At 33.8% G+C, this 19,742-nt stretch overlaps 1 protein-coding gene across 1 annotated transcript in view; it reads left to right on the top strand.

Annotated features, from left to right (window-relative positions):
• LOC128868855 (uncharacterized) overlaps window positions 1-19,742 on the top strand; it is a 218,410-nt gene that overhangs the window by 77,630 nt on the left and 121,038 nt on the right. Inside the window, exon 3 of the mRNA XM_054111401.1 lies at window positions 698-730. The gene's annotated coding sequence lies outside the window, so the exon portion shown is untranslated. The remainder of the gene's footprint in view (window positions 1-697; window positions 731-19,742) is intronic.

The following is a 19,742-nucleotide window of genomic DNA, read 5'->3' as shown; positions in this document are numbered from 1 at the left end:
TTTCCAATTCTTATTTCCTCAATTCCATCGAGGCATTTTGATGTTAAAAAATATCGATAATATCGAAAATTTCGATAAAATCACGGCAATAATCGAAGTTGACTGGGACATTAGTAGCCATAGCTTCATCCAGCAGCTAAAGGTCGAACATAAAACATTTTCCCAAAAATAATGGATTTCATTTTCCCCAAACTATTATTATATTGTGTTTTGATGTTTTTTTCACAGTTTTAAGCCTGCCCCGAAAGGCAGATTGTTTTTTATGAGAAGCTACTTCATGGCAGAAACTCACTTAGAGGTTTGCTCTTGCCTGCCAAGGGGCGGCTGCTATCGGAAAAAACCTTTTTCCTATTATTTAATGTTTCATGACCGAGCGCCGAGTAGTTAGGGCAAGTATATATTCGCGCATTTATCCTTTGTTAGATTTTCAGTCGAGTTTTTTCTTTGCTCCAATTTATGGTGGGAGAAGCTTTTGCCCTGCACAGGTGTCTCTACTTCTCTGCCTGCCGCAATTGTCTGCCTTACTCGTTCCTCGTGCAAACTTTTATATAACACACATTAACACACTTTCAATTTGCCATTCTATTCAGTTTTTCTATTATACCATTTGCTCACTTATTCAAATAATTTTAATTACTGACAATCATTCATCATTTCATGCTAAGTAATCTTTTTACTCTTTTCTTTTCTTCCAAAGGTTTGAAGCTTTCGAAACGAGCAGATGTTACAAGTAAGTCCAACTCAAATCACTCTGATGCGAATTAAAAACAAAAAAACAATAATATATTTATCTATATATATTTATATATATATAGTATATAAATGTAAATACCTATATACGTATGGCAAACGCAAATAGCTCAAGCCACAATATGAATAATTTAGTGATGCTTAAATAGCTCATACACACACAAATGTGTTGCATCAATTTATGTATGTCTGTATATATTCTTATATTTGCATGTGCCTTTGTACGGCGTATATGTACTCGCGCATATTTGCGCGTCATTTAACTCATTACATATTTGCCAATTTGTAAAGCACTTCGATTTTACTCACTTGCATAAGCAATGCGACACAACGCCAGCCAACACACGTTCTCGCTTAGAAAACATATTTGAAATTCCTTGTGGTTTCAAAGAATTTGCGTGCCAAACAACGTGAGCATCTCAACATAAATGACTATTGAGTTTCTGTTCAACAGCAAAATGACTTTTTTGGTTGCTTTTTCTCAATAAAAAATGTATTGAAGCAAAAGATAAAGAGCAAGTCATTAAAAGGTATTTGTTGGCTTTTGTTCACATTACTAATACAATAATAATAGACATGCATAGTTATTATATAAAAATAAAAATGTAGCTTGGTGGGCGCTTCCTTTGTTATTTGATGTGAGAAGTTTCCGGGAAAAAGCTCACTTGCAGTTAAATAATTATATGCCAAGTTTCAAGTATCCAAGCATTTTGAAATGCGCGATATGACGTTTATGGAAGAAAGATGATTTACTTTGTTTTTTCCTGCTGTCTTCACTGGCAATATATTTTAAAAGTAGGATCTTCTTGTATTAAGAGCTCAAGGTCATATGTTCTTATTGAAAAAGAAATCTAGGAGGATGGGACCATAAAAACTGTGAGGAATTTAAATTGTTTAGGAACTCCAGAAGTAGACAAGTAGCAATTAGCCAAGATAGAAAAATGACTACTATTTTCTTGAAAAATATATATGGATTTGAGATATACTCATTTGAGGAGAGATGTGATTTTTATTTACTTTCAATTCTTAAATTCCTGAAGGGATTGCAAGTTACCTTCTGGGAAGCTCTACTGGTTTTTAATGAATTGAAAAAGACACATGGATGAATTTTTTAAGATTTACAACACCAATAAAGTAATCCAGTTCGGATTGGAGTTTCATCATATATGCGTTATTCATATCGACTGAATAAATCTTCAAATCAGTGGCGAAATAGTAAGTTGGCGAACGAAAAGCTAGAACCAATGTCATTTAAAAACAGCATAAACAGTAATGCAGCCATGAAAAACGTTACAGGCACTCGTTGTCTAAGTTATACTAAAACTTATGGCATATATTAGGGAGACCTCTTCCAAGTAACAGAAAAACTGTGTACATAATTGGAGGGATATCAGTATAAAATTTAATCAAAAGAGACTGTCATGGATTTCTTAATAAAAAATTGTAAACAGAGGAGTTGAAAGTGAAGAGTTAGGGCTAAGGAAGGCTTTCTAGCACCAAACTATGGGACTACACCAGGCACAATCTTTACTGGAAGGGTACAACCAAAGAAGGTTTAATAAACTCATAGCCGTCTCCAAGAATAAACTGAGAATGCTCACGCGCATTCCCCCAGGATTTGGTCTATGGACTCCTGTTGTTTCTGCGAAGGTTGAAACATCTTGCCCAACTGCAGCCAGAAGAAAGGCACATACGCTCAATCCAACCCAGCTCTATCTTGAGTTTAATAAGCGAACTGGGTCTGTATGAGGTACTGATGAGTAGAGCCACAAAAGACGATCAGGCCGAAGTGCGAACCTCATAAAATAACCATCCATCCACCAAACAGAAAGTTGCGAAGCTTTTTTAAACTAACCTCAACTTATCATATTTGGAGTATAGCTCTATAAAGCAAGATATACCCAATCCAAGGGGTATTCTACCGAAATGAGCTCGTTCAATTTATATAATTCTGAAGTTTCTTGAAACTGTATTTCTATGAAGTTTTCAACGCTCTAAGAACTTATATATAGTAAAAATAATTTTTAATGCATCAAAATTTCTATCTGTCCTATAAGTCCACTTTTGGCAAAAGTTATTAATGTTAATTTTTGTAAGATACGAATATCTTACTTTTATAATTGTAATCACCAAACAAATACCGACTATACCATTGCCAGGAAAACGTCTCAAACAATTTTAACAATTGCTGCATGTTTAGGACTTGGTGACTTTTTGTCTTATATTTTCTTCATTTACTTTGAATTTTATTGTACGGTCGAGCCTCGAAAGCCTTGGTAGCTAGCACTCCCCTGTGTGTTGTATTCTTAAACCTACCTACGCTTCTCTGAGTGTTTTTTTTCTCGTTGTTTGTTAATATGCTGCTAATTAATTTTATCATTTTTTGTTTGTTTATTTACTCTTCAATAGCCGAATAAGTCAAGAATTTTACTCTAACACTTTTAGTTAAGTTCTGCATATCATGCTTTGCGGGACAGCAGTGGCGCCGAAATTTCGCCAAACAAAAAACTGTGCGCCAAAAACTGGAAATTTCCTTCTAAAAATAGAATGGGGCTATAAAATATACATACATATGTATATTTACAACAATAATAGAGCAAAACAAAGATATTTAAATAATTTGTTTATGTGTTTAAGAAATAGAATCTATTTTATTACTACAAATTTCTGCTTCAGTCACTGTCTAAGAGACGCCAAAACTAGTTGCCTTCTAATGACCGCTGGACGGTGCTTAAAATACATGTATGTATGTTTCCCACTGTGTTTATGTGTTTCTATTTACTTGTAAATTAGCCACACAACTCTTTTATTATATTTAAGTATATTAACATTATTTTTTTTTTACATTCTTAATAAGCATTTCATAGCTTAGCACTTTTTCACGGCCTTGCGTTGGGCCAATTTCATGTGTGTTGCTTTATATTCAATCCCGGAAGGTGTTGTTGTTTTTGTTTTCATTGCTTTGTTCCACTTGTATTTATTTGTTATACTTCTATTGTATATTTTTTCTATTATTTTTATTTGTTAAGATGTTATTATTATTATTATTTAGGCCGCATAATTGTTTTTAATATTTCTATTGTGATTTAAATTTAGTCATAAACTTCAAGGTAAATGACACAGGAAGCGTTCTAAGTGTTATTTTTTCATTACTATTATTTTTCTTGTACGTGAAGTTATTGTTGCTAAATACTTGAAAAACATTTTAGATAGTTATTTTGTTTATTTTTGTAATTAATTGCATAACGAAGTTGTGTTTGGCCCGAAACTAGGTTAATGCTTTTTTACATACAAATGAACTTCTCAGATAACATGGCTTGCATAGCAGCTGACTTTTGTTTAATGTTAATGTAATTAAAAGGTAAATTCAAGCACTACCTGAGTATGCCAACGATATGCGAAAAATAAAAATTGCAATTGAATTAAAGTAAAAAGCAACCACCATAGACAAGTGAGTTTGTGCGTGACTGCCATTCGATTGGTACCGGATGCCATGTCTAACAGGGACAAGAAATAGCAAACCGTTTTTCTAGCGATTTCTAATAGCGATCGGCCTTCTGCCTTGAAAAAAACTTTTCATAAAAGCCTTCTGCCGTTCAAAGGCATCATAATACCGTAGAGCGCTTCCTTTTTTAGTTAATATTAAGACGCATACCCACCGCTGCCACCGACCGCCGTAGCTGAATGGGTTGTTGCGTGACTACCATTCGGAAGTAAGTAGGTTCGAATATCCGCGCAAGAAACATCAAATGAAGAAACAGTTTTCTCTAATAACGATCGCCCCGCGGTAGAAAATCGTAGATCTCCGAGTGTATTTCTGCCATAAAAAAGCTCCGGAGTCGGCTTAAGACTGTAAGTCCCACCATTTGTGGCACAACATCAAGACGCACACCACAAAAAGGACCAGGAGCTCGGCCAAACACCTAAAATTATTCATTTATTTTATACCCTGAATTGGAATACAAGCTGTGCTAAATACTCAGCAAAGCAAAACATATACGAAGTGTGCTCACAAAGTAAGGTGACTTTTCACGCACATGCTGAATATATGTTCACACTTTCAGTTTTACTTATATAAGTATGACATACATATGTATGTAGCTCGTTCTTACCAGATTGCCAAATATTAGACGCATTTTGGTTTGCTCAGCGATTATAAGGCTTTGGAAAACATCATAAAATTATCTCAACTTTTTGTCCAAATCATCATCAATCTTGATTAAACCACCATACTTTTCCGAACTTAGACCTTTGCGAACTTTTCTTGCTCCAGACACAGAAAATGTCTATGAATAGATGCAGATTTGTCCCATTTGTGGAGATGAAGTTCGCATCGTAGGAATAGCTCAGGCCCTACCGGAACATTTTTTGTTCAGAGGTGGTTCAATGATCTTGTTTTTTCCTTTGAACTTTATTTTGTATTCTGTCCGTAATTATAATTCATAGAAGATCTTTTACAAATATTTGAACTCATTTAAAAAATTGCATTGATTTAAATATTAAAGATATATTTCTTGCGAAATATCCTTTCCAGTAAAGAAATTATAATAACGTTTTTTAGGTAGCTCTTAGACCAGGGTTTTCCCTGTCAACCTTCAAAAGACACACAATGGTGACATGGCAGTAGCGGCCAGTTCCTTTAGATGCGTTTGAAGACGATCTCGGTATTTGCTGGCTCAATTTTTTATTTCCTCTTTTTTTAAAGAAATTTTTAACTCCCGATGAATTTGGGTATCTGTCATGAACACGGAGCATTTAGCAGTATGCGTAGGGTCTTGGACTGAAAACGTTGCCGAGTTTCCAAATTTGATGCTGTGCCCCACAGTTGGATTCCATAAGTTCAGACTTGTTTGGGCACAAAGTTGTAAAGGACAAGCTTGTTGTCCATTAAGAGGGAGCATTTACGCTTTAACAACCAATACATTTTTCGAAACATTATTCTCAAGGTTTTTTTTTTGACAAAGATATGCGTTTTGCACGAAAGACGTGTATCCATATGAATGCTTAGGTATTTGACAGTACCAATTTGGGGGATTGAGGTAATGTTTAAGTTGATTTGTGGGCAGATGGTACTCCTTGTAGTAAAGGTTATATATGAGGTTTTATTTGCGTTCACTTTCAAACGCCAGCTCCGGAACCCTTTGAAGATTTCTTTTTTTGCCGGTTTGGAACTTAGAAGAGGCTTCTGTGGGATCTGCTGCTGTCGTTAGCGTCACCGGCAAAACTACCGGTTAGAACATCGTTTGTGGTTGGCAAATCGGAATTATATATGAAGGGGATTTCTTTGAAGGGGGCAAAATAAATATTGATCAATAATTTTTTTTTTTTTCTGAGAATAATAAAAGGTCGCCTTACTTTTAGAGCACTCTTCGCATACTACAATTATATAAAAAACAACCCGGCATCCCAAAATGCTAGAATGTACAATAAAAATGTAAAACACTAAGGACTTATACTGTTCGATATTCATGGGATGTACACTGGATTCCTGAAGGTTAAGTTTTTAGCGAAAAAAAAGTTTTCCGAATTCTGGATGCATAATTCATCGGTTATCAATCAAGGTAGTCCACTGGCTCTTTTCTGATTTTCTGTCAAGAAATTTTAGCCAAGTAAGGCATTCTATTCCTTGCATCATCCACCTTATTCGCCAAATCTGTGTGGTAAAGGATCTCCAATCTGTGGTAAAGGATCTCCAATAAATTGTCGAACAGTACAAGTTACTGCAGATACCTCGCTTACGGTTCCTAACGGATCATCATTAAATCTTGCTTGCTTTAGTTTGTGCTTCGGTGGTTGTACTCCTATAAATTTTACACACGCCTGAAGCTCTATAATAATTATTGTTGAAGATATTAACCATACTGATAACAACTGGCTTTAATAGACTCTCGGCAAGTCTTCCAATGATTATCGCCAGCTTCATATCAGATTGCCTTTACATTTATCTCTTTGAAATATTTTTCTATTTGAATGTTTTGTGCCTATAGGCAAAAATTCTTCGTATGTTATTATAAAGTCGATTAAATTTCTTCGTCTAATTTTCTTGATTACTTTTTGCATTAATCTGTAACTTAATAACTTTTTTTACTTATCTGTTATTCATGGCATTTGATGCCATTGATAGAAAGATAAAAAAATTATGGGGAAAAAACTTACAAATCACTTTATGTTGTCAAGCTATCAAAGAAATCATATTGTAAATTTCAAAAGCAAATAAAGAATTAAGCTCAGATTACCTTTTTTTCTATTTCCTCTTCAAATATTAGCATATTTTAATAGAGTGTGCAAATGTATAAATAAAAGAGTGCGAAGAAGAACCAACAGGGCTTGGTTAAAAATATGTAAAAAAAATTACAAGCTCTAGGTAAAATCAATACCTAACGGGTGCCACACCACACACAAAACCTATACACATACATGCAAACATTATCTTATCTTTCGCTATGCGCGCTGGGGGGTTTAACATATGGTTTAACGCTTCTTTTTGACACACCTTTCAACAAACAGTCAATACTAATAATAAGTCACAGAAAACACAAGTAAAAACAACAAAAGGAATTATATCGCTTTAAATTTAACGCTTTCAGCGTATTCATTAATTATTACTTCCAGTAGAACATTAAATAAATTAGAAAAAGTCAATAAGTAGAGAGCTTGAGGTCTGTCGCACGCAGCTGCGCAAACGCACACTTCCACTCAGTAATATTTATGTATACTATACTTGCCTACTCGTGCATAGATATGGCAATATGCAAATTTTCCAAACGCACACAAAAGTTTGCGCTAAAACCTGAGCTCATCGCTCAGAATATGCGCGAAACACTCTACCTCAATAGTTTATTAACCTTAAGTGGAGCTATTGCCACTTCAAGTAAGAAGAAGAAGAAGAATAGAAAGAACTGGAACAAACACATCTGCAGAAAAACTAGCATTTAATAACCTAAGGCGATGTTTGGAAAATAACCTGAAAACAACAGAACAAAATCAAATACAGTTAACTAGCCATTTATTGGCATGGAAATGATAACTCTTGAGATCAGCTGATGTTAATACATACACACACATACTTATACATATTTAAGTACCAGTATACACAATTTTAGAATGTCGAAGTGAAGGTAGTGGACACACCAAGCTATAACAATAAAATTTCCATAATATCTACATATAAATTTGTATATGCACTTAAGATCAAAAGTTATTTATCTGCATTTGAGAGTGTGTGTGTGCTTATCTGCTCTACACGCGTCTATCTACTTATACAATACATTATTTCCTCAGTATTACTCTGCTTTACGATTTGATTAAAGGCACGATAATCTTAGTATGTCACACCTATACATTCACGTACACACACAAGCCTATATTTATATGTCCTGTTTAATGATATAAAGTTGCTTAAAATTAGTAGGTCTAAAATGCTAAGTGCCAATTTGTAGCTTGGTGCTATTCTTGGAATAAGTCACTAGGGAAAGTACCACTAACTCTCTAGTAGTATTGCAAACTTGTCAATCTCAGCATTCAGTCCCGAGCAGTGGAATTTATCAGTTCAATAATGTATAACAAATAATATAAAATTCTTTATAATAAGTTATTTGCATGCTGTTTTATTTCAAACTAGTTCATTTTAAGGTAGTTCGTTGTAAACTAGTTGTATTTACAACTGGTCTGATTTAAACTAGTTAATTTTCCACTGTTAATTTTATGATAGCTCCTTTTAAACAAGTTTTTAAACTATTTCTTTTTAAATCGTTTTAAACCAGTCTTTTTAAACTGGTCCGATTTAAATTAGTTCAATTTCAACTAGCTAATTTGGAACTAGTTATTTTTAAACCAGAATTTTAACAAATTCATTTTAAACTATTTCTTTTTAAGTAATTTTAACCAGTTCTTTTCAAACCGGTCCGATTTAAACTTGTTTATTTTGAACTAGATAATCTTAAACTCTTTATTTTTAAACTAGTCTTTTTAACTAACTCATTTTACACTTTTCCTTTTTAAATCGTTTAAACTAGTTCTTTTCAAACTGGTCCAATTCAAACTAGTTCAATTTAAACTAGTTCAATTCAAACTAGTTCAATTTAAACTAGTTCAATTTTAACTCATTTTAACTTGGTTCATTTTGAAAAGTTGCATTTAAAACTAGTTTGCTTGGAACCCGTTCGTTTTAAATTGGTTGATATGAAACGACATCGAAGCTAATTATAGATATATTATATTATATTTATATGTAAAGTTGCTGAACTAGCTACATTTTTTTTATTTAAGTTTAATTTTAAAGCTTAGGGCTTAAAGGCGCACCACTTAGTAAATATTCCCCCAATGCCAGCCTTAACAGGCCGTGGTCTCCCCATGGAGTTGATCGGCCAGCGGGTTGGTAGGTATGCGGCTATTCGATCATTGAGTTTCACAAGAATACCAGCCCTGTATGAAGAAATGAAAACAGACAAACAGAGAATTATCTACATCGCTATTATTTTTTTTCGCCTTACTACCTGTAACGTGTGTGCACATAGGAACATATTTTCAAATAATTATCCGAAAATATCGAAAATCCTAATAATCTAATCTATTCGAAACATATTCACTTAAGCTTGCAGAATAAGAACAACTCTTAAAGATATATTAGCCTCAGCTTTCAAAGCAATAGGGAAACTTTTGGCCAAGCTACATTTGGTGTACACAATTTTTTTTTAAGAGTATGGCCTGCCTTCTTCTTGAATTTGTTATGTGCATCTTACAAACATCCTACAAATTAAGTGGCTCCATCTACGGTGGCCGTAATATCTACTATCTTTAAACTTTCAACTTAGCAATCAAAAATGTACTGTTCAAATAATTTGCAATGTTTTTATAAAAAAGAATTCATTATTTGCTTGACGGAACTTTCGTTCAGGTCAATTGAACATTGACTTTTGTGCTCCGTTTTGGCTATTCAAATTTGTGAATATCTCTTTTCTCATACATTTCCTCCTTCTTTGCTGTTATCTGTCTATTTCACAGCGATTCAGTTGATTGGCTACTTGGTTTATTCAAAAACAAATTGGCTCCTCTTCAGTTTGACTTAAGCTACTAGCTATTGTTATTGTTTTCATTATTTTCTTAAGTCTTTTTCCGATGCAAATATTCCAAAACAAGTATTTTGCTGCCGGTTTCGTGCAATACCAGAAATCAGCTGTATTGAACCCCAACAACCTATTAATAGTCGTGCTTCGCGATTGTTTTTATTTGTGTATCGTTGACTTCTGCTGTTGTTACTTCGGCATATTATGCATCAACCAAAACTCTTCAATGTGTTTCTTAGCAAATTTTCTTATTTATAAACCAAATATGCATACTCTCCTTTTCACTGATATCTGCTATATGAACGAAACAACTAGGCAACTATGTAAATATTTTTCAACTTTGGCACCGCAACCTCCTATAAATTAAAATATTTATACACCCTACCCACCAACACATTACTGCAATTTATACTCATTTACAGAAATACAACAAATCGTTAAAATACGCTGAGCAATAAAATCCAAACATTAAATTATATTGAGCGCTCATTTGATTTAACGAGCAAAAACGAAAGACTTAAGCGACAAACCCGTTTCATAATTAACCATATTATCAGTGATAAAACTTGTATAGCTGAATGTTTCACATGAAATAGTCGCATCGAAAGCAGCACATAAGTAAGTAAGGTATTACCATAGTATCTTCTGTTTTTTTCCTTCCCCTGTAGTGGGTGTGGCGCATTGGAATTCGCATTATTGCAACATCTCTAGTTTTGTTTGACGTTTCGTCGACAACCTGCTTCAACGGCAGCAAAGATGTGTCATGAGTTCATGCGAAGCAGTGACTCCCGGCTATGAAAAGCGAAGAAAGCAATACCGTGGCGTAAAATTCAAACGCCTACAAATTACTGGTTGGTATTAGATTACAGTGCAGATAAATTTAATTGTGTGTGTTCAAGTCGACATGCTCACATTAAAAGCTGTGGGTAAAAGAATACTCGTAGGAATAATTATGAAATTATGCAATTTATAGCAAAACAAGTATACATAACAGCCAGAGAAGCAGATATGTTTAAAGATAAAAATACTGAAGAAGTACATATCTTTTTCAAAAAAGTAATACCGCCAAAACCGAATTGGCTTAAGAACGACTAGCATTCGGTTTTAGGCCTAACATGAATTAAATATTAAATTTATTAAAACAAGTAGTATAAAACATGGTGCTCTTTAATTTTCAAATTCACATTTATTCAGCCATTCATAGCAGCATAAAAAAATTGTGCGTAATGGGTAAGAAAGAAATTGCCTTCAATGGACGAACTCAAAAACTTATTACTTAATAACTCCGACTCAAACCATATAGACAAAAATATATTTATGGTAAAGTTGATCAACATACGCCAAATGTCTTAAATATCATTCAGCTCAATCAAAAATAATTGGCAGGTACAAAAATTTAATCAAAGTGTACATAAAGATAAAAGAATTAAAACATAAATCATCTGAATTCAAAGAAATCTAGCTGGATAGCTAACAAGTAAAAAAATTATATATTTTGTCTTAAATTGGTTTTCTAGATGACAACCTTTCACCGTTTTTAAAAATTTTTCGTGTGCTAATTTTTATTAAATAAGAAAAATACCTGCTCAGTAACACAAATTTGAATATAGCTACACTAAATACAAATCATGCAAGTAAAACACTCACATATTGGCCGTGTAACACAAAACTCAAAAGTATTTAATTCATCTACTAAAGACTCGAACTCAGCTCAGCTGAATATATCTACAACCAACATATTAGGAAGAAATTTCGTATTTAGTTAATTCAACTGCTAAGAAACTCGAATTCCGCTCACTTCAATATAAAATAGTACTCACTAGTACTTGCAAAATTTCCTACTTGTTAAGGGGTCCCGTCTATAGCTCGAAAATTTAGGATATTTTCAGGATTTTTTTTACAATAAATGAAAAGCGATATTTAAGTTTTTTAGACTTTTTATCTAACTTCTTTTACATGCAAAAATCAAAACTAATTTTTTTAATTTTAAAAATGGCGCCGAAGTTGAACTTCTCGAAAAATTGGACCTGGACGGTGATGTCCTTTTTGGCTCTTCTATTTATTTGAAACATAAAAACCAAAGAAATTATTAATCAGTATGACTGCAGCTATGTCCCGTACTAGAATATAAAAAAAAATGTGGCAAAATGGCGCGGTTTTGAATTTGACACTCTAAAAATCGGGTTTTTCCAGTTTTTTAATCAAGTTCTATTCAATTCTAGTACGATAGCTATTGATGTTGTGAACAACATATTAAAATTTCAGACGATTCGGTTGAATAGTTTTTTTTTTGTTTTTTGACAACACCAGGCCAAAAAAAGTAGTTTTGAAATATTTGAGTTTAAAGTTTTGAGAGTGGCCGCACGGTGAATCTAACTCTACCTGCTAAAACGGCTGTAGAATCGAGAATTCTGGGAATATCCTTCTAAAAATTTGACGTATATTCATAAAATTCATCTTCGAAATATAAAAAAAAACCGATTTTCCTAAATTGAAATGAAATGAAATGAAAAAATTCTAGACCTCCGGTCAAGTCAAATAAAGGACGACATTATTTAAGAGCAAACACCTTTCTTGAAATTTAATAATTTGCTGTACATGTCTTTGAAAATATTAAAAATGCACATAAATATTTTTTTTTTATTTTAATTTTTTATTGCAACTAGTTCATAAATATTTACAAATGACTGACAAGCAACTTAATTATGATAACATTACACAATTTTCACTCCACATGACATAAAGCATTTCTATGAAGGTATGAGATCGCTAGGTTAAGTGCGTCTGAGCCTTCGTATTAACCCGTTGGTTTCAATTAAATTAAGTGACTCTTCATTGATGTGGTTTATTAGTCTTTCTTTATGGGCAACTGCAATCTTTACGATTTCAGTGTTGACGGAGTTTATTTTAGGGTCGCGCTCAATGTCGGAACTTCTGCAGTACCATGGTGCTTTGAAAATGCACCTAAGGACCTTATTTTGGAAGTGTTGGATTTGGTTTTTCGTACTTGGACTGGCGCACCCCCATAGCTGCGCACCATAACTAACTATCTGTTTGTAAATTAACAGCTTGTTTTCTATCGTGAAGGCTAATCTGCTACCCATGACCCATTGCATGTTTTTGAGTTTGATGTCCAATTCTTGCCTCTTTTTCTTAACATGCTCTTTCCATCGAAGTTTGCAGTCAAGTGTCATACCTATGTTTCACCAACTGCAATCAAGGCGGTGTCATCTGCAAACGTTGCTGTGACGTAATTAGGATCAGACGGTAGGTCATGTGTAAAGATAAGGTACAGCAGAGGCCCAAGAACGCTGCCTTGAGGTACTCCTGCATTTATTTGTCGAAGACTTAAATAAGCATAATCTTGCTTGACTCGAAAATGCTTAGGAAGTATTAATTTTAGTTTAAAAAGCAAACCTGTGTGAGAAACTTTATCGAATGCCTTTGCCACATCGAGGAATACGCCGGAACATACTTTTTTATTTTCGAGTGCTTTTCCTATTTCGTGCGGGATCCTGTGTACCTGGCTGATGTGTTGGAATTATTTTTTTTTTTTTTTTATTATTTTATTGAGTCTTTTAATCAACAGCTTTGAGCTCACTGGTAAGAGTGATATAGGTCAATACGATGAAACTTCGTGTCCAGGTTTGCCTGGTTTTTGGAGCATAATAACCTTCGCAGAGAATAGGAACGTAATGAAACTTAAAAGATGCATTCATTATGCTAGTAAGAATTTGGATGCTTTTAGTTGGAAACTGTTTGAGTATTTCTACAGTGATTATATCGAAACCAGGGAATTTTTTATTTTTTAGCATTTTAATTTCCCTTTTTAGTTCGGCGGTTCATGAAACTGTTGAAAATATTTCCTGATTCACACACAATAACGTTAAGAGTTGGAAAACCGGAATTTCGATAAGCTCCGCTAATTCAATCATCTTCTAAGCACTTCAATCATCTTCTACCAAAGTGACGTACAAAAAATGTGTACTCGTGGCATTCATTCAAGGTGCCAGGGATTAGTATCCGCATCGATATCCAAGCCAGCCCATGGAGAACTCCATTATTGTAAAAATATGTATCGGATATTACCTTCCTGTCGTATTGTAAAGCGTAACCCACAGGCCACTACAGAAAACTGGCAACTCAAGACAATATCTCCTTTCGCGAAAAATTATTATAGTTTGAGGTGTACAGATCGCAAAATTTTATTGTTATTACACTGACAACTATTTATTTTTTTTTTTTTATTTGTTCGAATATTCATAATTTGTTCACAAAATTCATTGTCTAACAAAACTCATATAAAAACTTGTGTCTTATTTATTTAATCCAAGCTTCCTAATTTAACCTAAATAAACAAATGTCCCATTTCAGTTTCCACAGTTTTTAAATGGAATTTCTAGAAAAACTTTCGGTATGTAATTTATAACTTATTAATTCTGGTAGAAGAAAGTTCAAGTTTGAAGTGTTAAGAAATCCCATTGATGTTTTATAATTTTTTCTCGACAGTGTTGCTCATTTTCTTGATATGGCACGAGATTTTTTCCGTTAAAGAAATATGTTATAAAAAATCAACTCGATTTCACACTTGCACTTTAATATACAACAACTAATATATACATAATAAGCGATAAAATTGCATACCCAAATTTGTTGAAGAAATTCTAGTTAAAAACCGTGGAATGGTGATGAAAAGTTTGTGGTTTTTTTTTTAATTTTTATGTAAAGCTTAGAACTTTTATTTATACGGTTTTTGTCGGATAATGAGCTGTACATTTATAAAAAAAATTAAGTTCAATAAAACAAATTAAAATAGTCAAAATTGATCAAAATGTTTATGTGCTATCATTTATCTCATGCCGTAAATTATTATTCGTAGCCAACCATTAAAATTCTTATTTAAACACTCAACCATTTTGTATATCCATAAGAGGCATTTTGTTTGGGTTTATAAAAATTTAATTTTTTTCTGGAAATTGAATAAAATGTCTAAGGTGTCAAAGGCAAAGTGGCAATCAAAAAAGAGTGTAATGCTAAGAATTTGTACAGTCAAACTTTGTAATATTTCTAATAAAAGTTATTTTCATTTTAATATGCATTTTTTGGTCCCTAAGTTCTTATTAGAACATAATTTCATTTTTCTTTACTATTCCGCTTTTTATCATTACAAATTTTGTTCACTTGGCAATTCTGTATATTTGGTATTTCTTGCGGCTTTTGAAATTAGAAAACAAAATCAATTTAATCAACCGAATTCCGCAAGCAATGCTGTCGACCAAAAGCGATTTTCAAATAGCTGCTAACATTTTCGCAAGCATAAGCCGTATATTATATGTGACAATGCATGAGCGCGCGTGCGCGTGTGCGTGAGCTTTTCTTGCGCCATTGACTGCAAGTAAACAAAGCTACATACCCGAATTATACTCACATACACACATATATGTATTTAGCTGTATTCGATGTATGTGTACGAGTAGGTAGGCAGAAGCGTGCAGCCATTCACGTGCACCAGCCAAACACCATCAACAACAACATCGTGCCTCATTCAGTTGACAATCGTTCAGAGCCAGAAAAGGCGCCAATTTTCAGACGCAACCAATAACAAATGTTGTATATTGTGCTTGTGCTGCTGTGTTGCCACGCTTGGCCACATTGCTGGTACTGGTGTTTTCGCTATAATCATCGTCGCTATTGCCGTCATATTGGTGGTCGTGTTGGTCGTGTCGTCTCTTCCCACACTGCACAAGTGGGTCTGTGGGCCAACTGCACGCCAAGTGACATAATTAATACAAATGCCGTCGTTGACTGTCAACCATCACCAAATAATAGTGTTGTACATTTTTTATTTTTACTTTGGTTTTTGTTTGATGCTGTTTTTTCTTGTTTTTGCTATCATCACACCATTCGTTCATGCAGCCTTTAATTAAACCGCTTACACCGCCCTCCATGCATAGAAATGTTAAACAAAGACATGCTTTGTAGTGCGCATGCGCCTGCTTAGCTAAGTAAGAGTAAATGATGTGGACTTTGTTGCCATCGGGCACACGCTTTAGCGCATAAACGTATTATTAAATTCGGATTTATGATTCCTTCAACTGGCTATTAAGTGTTTGGATGTGTGAGGCTTTCCACATGTACTCATACCTATATATATAGATATATGCCTAGCTTGCTCTGCTCTATTAAGTATAGGGAAAACCAAGTGTTACAAATTTTCTCACAATTTACTTGCGATTAAATCACGGTTTCAGGGTGGTAAAATGTGTAAGTTGCTTTTCTGTTTTTTTTTTTCTTTTATATGTGATTTTTTGTTTTGTTTTAAATATATATGACCAAATGTTACCATTTTAATAATTTAATTATAACTCACAGTGAGGATGTGGCAAGTAATTAGCGTGTTGCTTTGAGTTATCCAGCTCAGTATCGAGATCCATTCCCACTGGAATTATTTTTATGTTGTCATGTTTTTATGATATTGACCACGGTGTACAGAATGCCATTTCGACCACTGCTGACGTCAGCGCTGCAAATGTACAAACAAAAGAAAGAAAAGTTTTATAAGACCTTTTCTTGGGGAAAAGAAATCCATTATTTAGATGACTGTAGAGATCGATAACTCGTCAAGTCAAGTCAAACAATTTAAAGATTATGCTCGTTGTCAAGGTGACATTTCACAATAAACAAATTATTTTTCTGTTTTTTGTTTAATCAGGGTATTAACAATGGAAGTCAACAAAAAGAAAATTCGGTACATTTTACAGTTTTTCTTTGATAAATCCGTAAATGATGTTTATGGTGCCGATACTATAACAGCTAATTATGAGCAATTTTGGTTTCGTCTGTTCCTTCAGGCATTCTTGATGTTAAAAAAAAATTTCCAAAATGTCGATAAAATCACATAAATAATCGAGGTGATCCGACTGTCAGTAGTCGAAGCATCGCCTCAGAGCTAAAGAACGACCATAAAATAGTTTTAAATTTTGCATAAAAATAATGAATTTCTCTTTCCCCAAACTAACATAAACATTATCATTATTTTGAAACGGGGTATATTTGAGAATGTGAACAAATTAATAGTGGTATACACAAGGTGGTGCAAAATAAATCATCAATCTACAACAATCAACTGCAAGAAACAGACAAGCGATAGTCAAAATAAAGATTTCCAGCACTCAAAATCATTTTTTTATTTGGTAAAAAATTTACTCAAAAACAAACTTGGATGATCAATTTTACCGCGCCTTTTATAATATGTATCTCCCTGTTCTTCACCCTACACTCTTGTTACTATGCAGCGCGTTTAACTGCTACCTCAGTACAGAATAGCACAGTTTATTGGAGAATTTTTTTACAATAGATAACTAAATAACCCAGTCTCGGTGAAAGCAAAATTAATAAAACCATTTTTTTAATAGCGGTCGCCCCTTGGCAGGCAATGGCAAACCTCCGAGTGTATTTCTGCCATGAAAAAGCTCCTCATAAAAATATCTGCCGTTCGGAGTCGGCTTGAAACTGTAGGTCCCTCCATTTGTGGAACAATTTCAAGACGCACACCACAAATAGGAGGAGGAGCTCGGCCAAACACCTAACAGAAGTGTACACGCCAATTATTTATTTATTTTTTTTAAATAACCCAGTCATATATTGGCATACATACACACGAGGGTACATATTTATTTATAGTATGGCAAACACATACAAAGGTTAGTTATGAGGAATATCCCACATATAATCATTTCATAATTATTCAGCCGGAAATCGGCACACAAACAAAACTTCTGTGCTTTCCCGACAACAAATTTCATTACATCTTTAGTTAAAGGTGGTTTCAAGCGGGCACTTTTTTACAAATAAGTAAATACTAACTTTTAATTAAGTTGCTTAATGAACTTTCAATGAAAACAAATCATTCATTAAACAGGATTTAAGATTAGTAATAGATTTAAAAGCGAAATTACATAAAGAACTATTTTTTTATTTTATGCTGATTCATTTTATTATCTTACAAAACAGTTCCTTTCGTTCCGCTCAAATGTCACGTTAAGTAATCAATGAATGACATGATGACTCAACATTAGGTTAGTTACACATTAGCGAGAGTTTGCATAATACTTATGTGCATATATAAAGATGCTTGTGAACAAAATTTTTACAAACAGGATAAGAATACATATAAACTTTAAATATTTATTTACATTTTGCAATTCAGTACATAAGCATTACTTATAACTCTAAAGAAGAGAACAGCATCACTAATATTGTGTATTTTCTAAGAGCTTGAAAACTTAGAATGATAATTTAAAGTAGAAGCATTACTGGAATGTTTTTTTTTTTATTATAATCTATTTACTTATTGAATGGCATTTTTTTAATATGATATCCGGCATCTACATACAACGCGGCTACGAGTTGCATGGTTTATTCGATCAATTGAATTTTTGGCTACTTTTTCCAATAAATATGAATAATAAATCTAAATGAGCCCAATCAGTAAAAATGCGATGCCAACGACGGTCATTTCAATTCTTCAATTCTTGCGCAAGCTGTGGCTTAAAAGGTCTGTAAGCCAAGATCCTTACGTAAATTTTCCACGTTTAGTCGAAGTCTAAAGGCCTACAAGTTGAGAACGATGGCAAATGGACATTCCGGCATCTTCTTCAGCACTTCGCTCTGTGCACTTCGTACTTCGGAAAAGAATTCCATTATTGTCCCGGTAGATCTCGTAAAGTATCGATCAAACCATTTAAATTTTATGCTCGTTGTCAAGGTGACATTTCTCACTAAAAAGCAATTTTTCTATTCTTTGTTTAATCCATTCAGTTTTGAGTTACAGGGTATTAACAATGGAAGTCAACAAAGAGAAAATTCGATACATTTTACAGTTTTTCTTCGATAAAGGGAAAGTGCAAGCCAGGCCGCTAAAATTTTGAATAGTGCCGAGAGGTAATTGTTAACAGTTTTGGTTTCGTCGATTCCATTCAAGCATTTTAGATATTAAAGAAAATGTCGAAAATCTTGAAAAAATCACAGAAAGAATCGAAGTCGAACCCCCGTGTTACTATGTAGAAGAGGCGATAACAATTGGCCACCGAGATCTTGTGATTTAACACCTTGTGACTTTTTTCTTTGGGGTCACGTGAAAGAGAAGGTCTACGCCAACACCCCGGGGTGATTCAATACCTCAAAGATGGAATTCGTGAGGCTATCGAGGACATAGGGCAACCATTTTGTAATTCGGTTATGGACAACTTCATGAAAAGGATATTGTCCTGTAAGCGTGGTCATTTGCCTGATGTTATTTTCCACTATTAATGGCATTCCTTCCGCTTTATAATGAAATAAACATGCGATGATTTATATTAAAAAATAGCATTGTTGGGGAGCTCTGCAGGAGCTTCTGGCGCTGATTTGCCGACTTAGTTTGGATTCATGCAACGGCATTTCCGGGGTTACGGATGGTAAGCTTATACCGTTTTTACTCAGTCGTCAGAGCCTCTTTTGCTAATAATAAAGTAAAGTAATTTATAATAAAGCAAGTAAAGAATGGTAGAAGCTGTATTGCCACAATCTCCATCCCAGGGCGAAACTTTTCGTAAGAGCTATACCCTTCCCCCCGACGCTCTTACCGAGCGGAAAATCTGGGGCATAGAATGCCTTTCGCAAAGTCGCGTTTGGAAGTTTATATATTTTATGATATTCAAATGTTTCGAACAAGTTATCTTTACTTTTGCAAAAAAAAACATTTTTTTTCTTACTGTAATTAATTAGATTTAATTTTTTTTATTTCGATCCTTCTCTTATTTATAAAACATACTCAGCCTGGTACTAGTGTTTTTGCAAACAAATCCCCATCATTATTTGGCATTATTCTTTATAAATAACCTCAAAAGTTTCTTATGAATAAGGAAATATAATTTTTTTTTGTTT

Source organism: Anastrepha ludens, chromosome 6 (genome assembly GCF_028408465.1).
Source record: "Anastrepha ludens isolate Willacy chromosome 6, idAnaLude1.1, whole genome shotgun sequence".
Lineage (NCBI taxonomy): Eukaryota > Metazoa > Arthropoda > Insecta > Diptera > Tephritidae > Anastrepha > Anastrepha ludens.
Note: the sequence above shows the minus strand (reverse complement) of the source record. Positions and strands in the feature narration are given on the sequence as shown.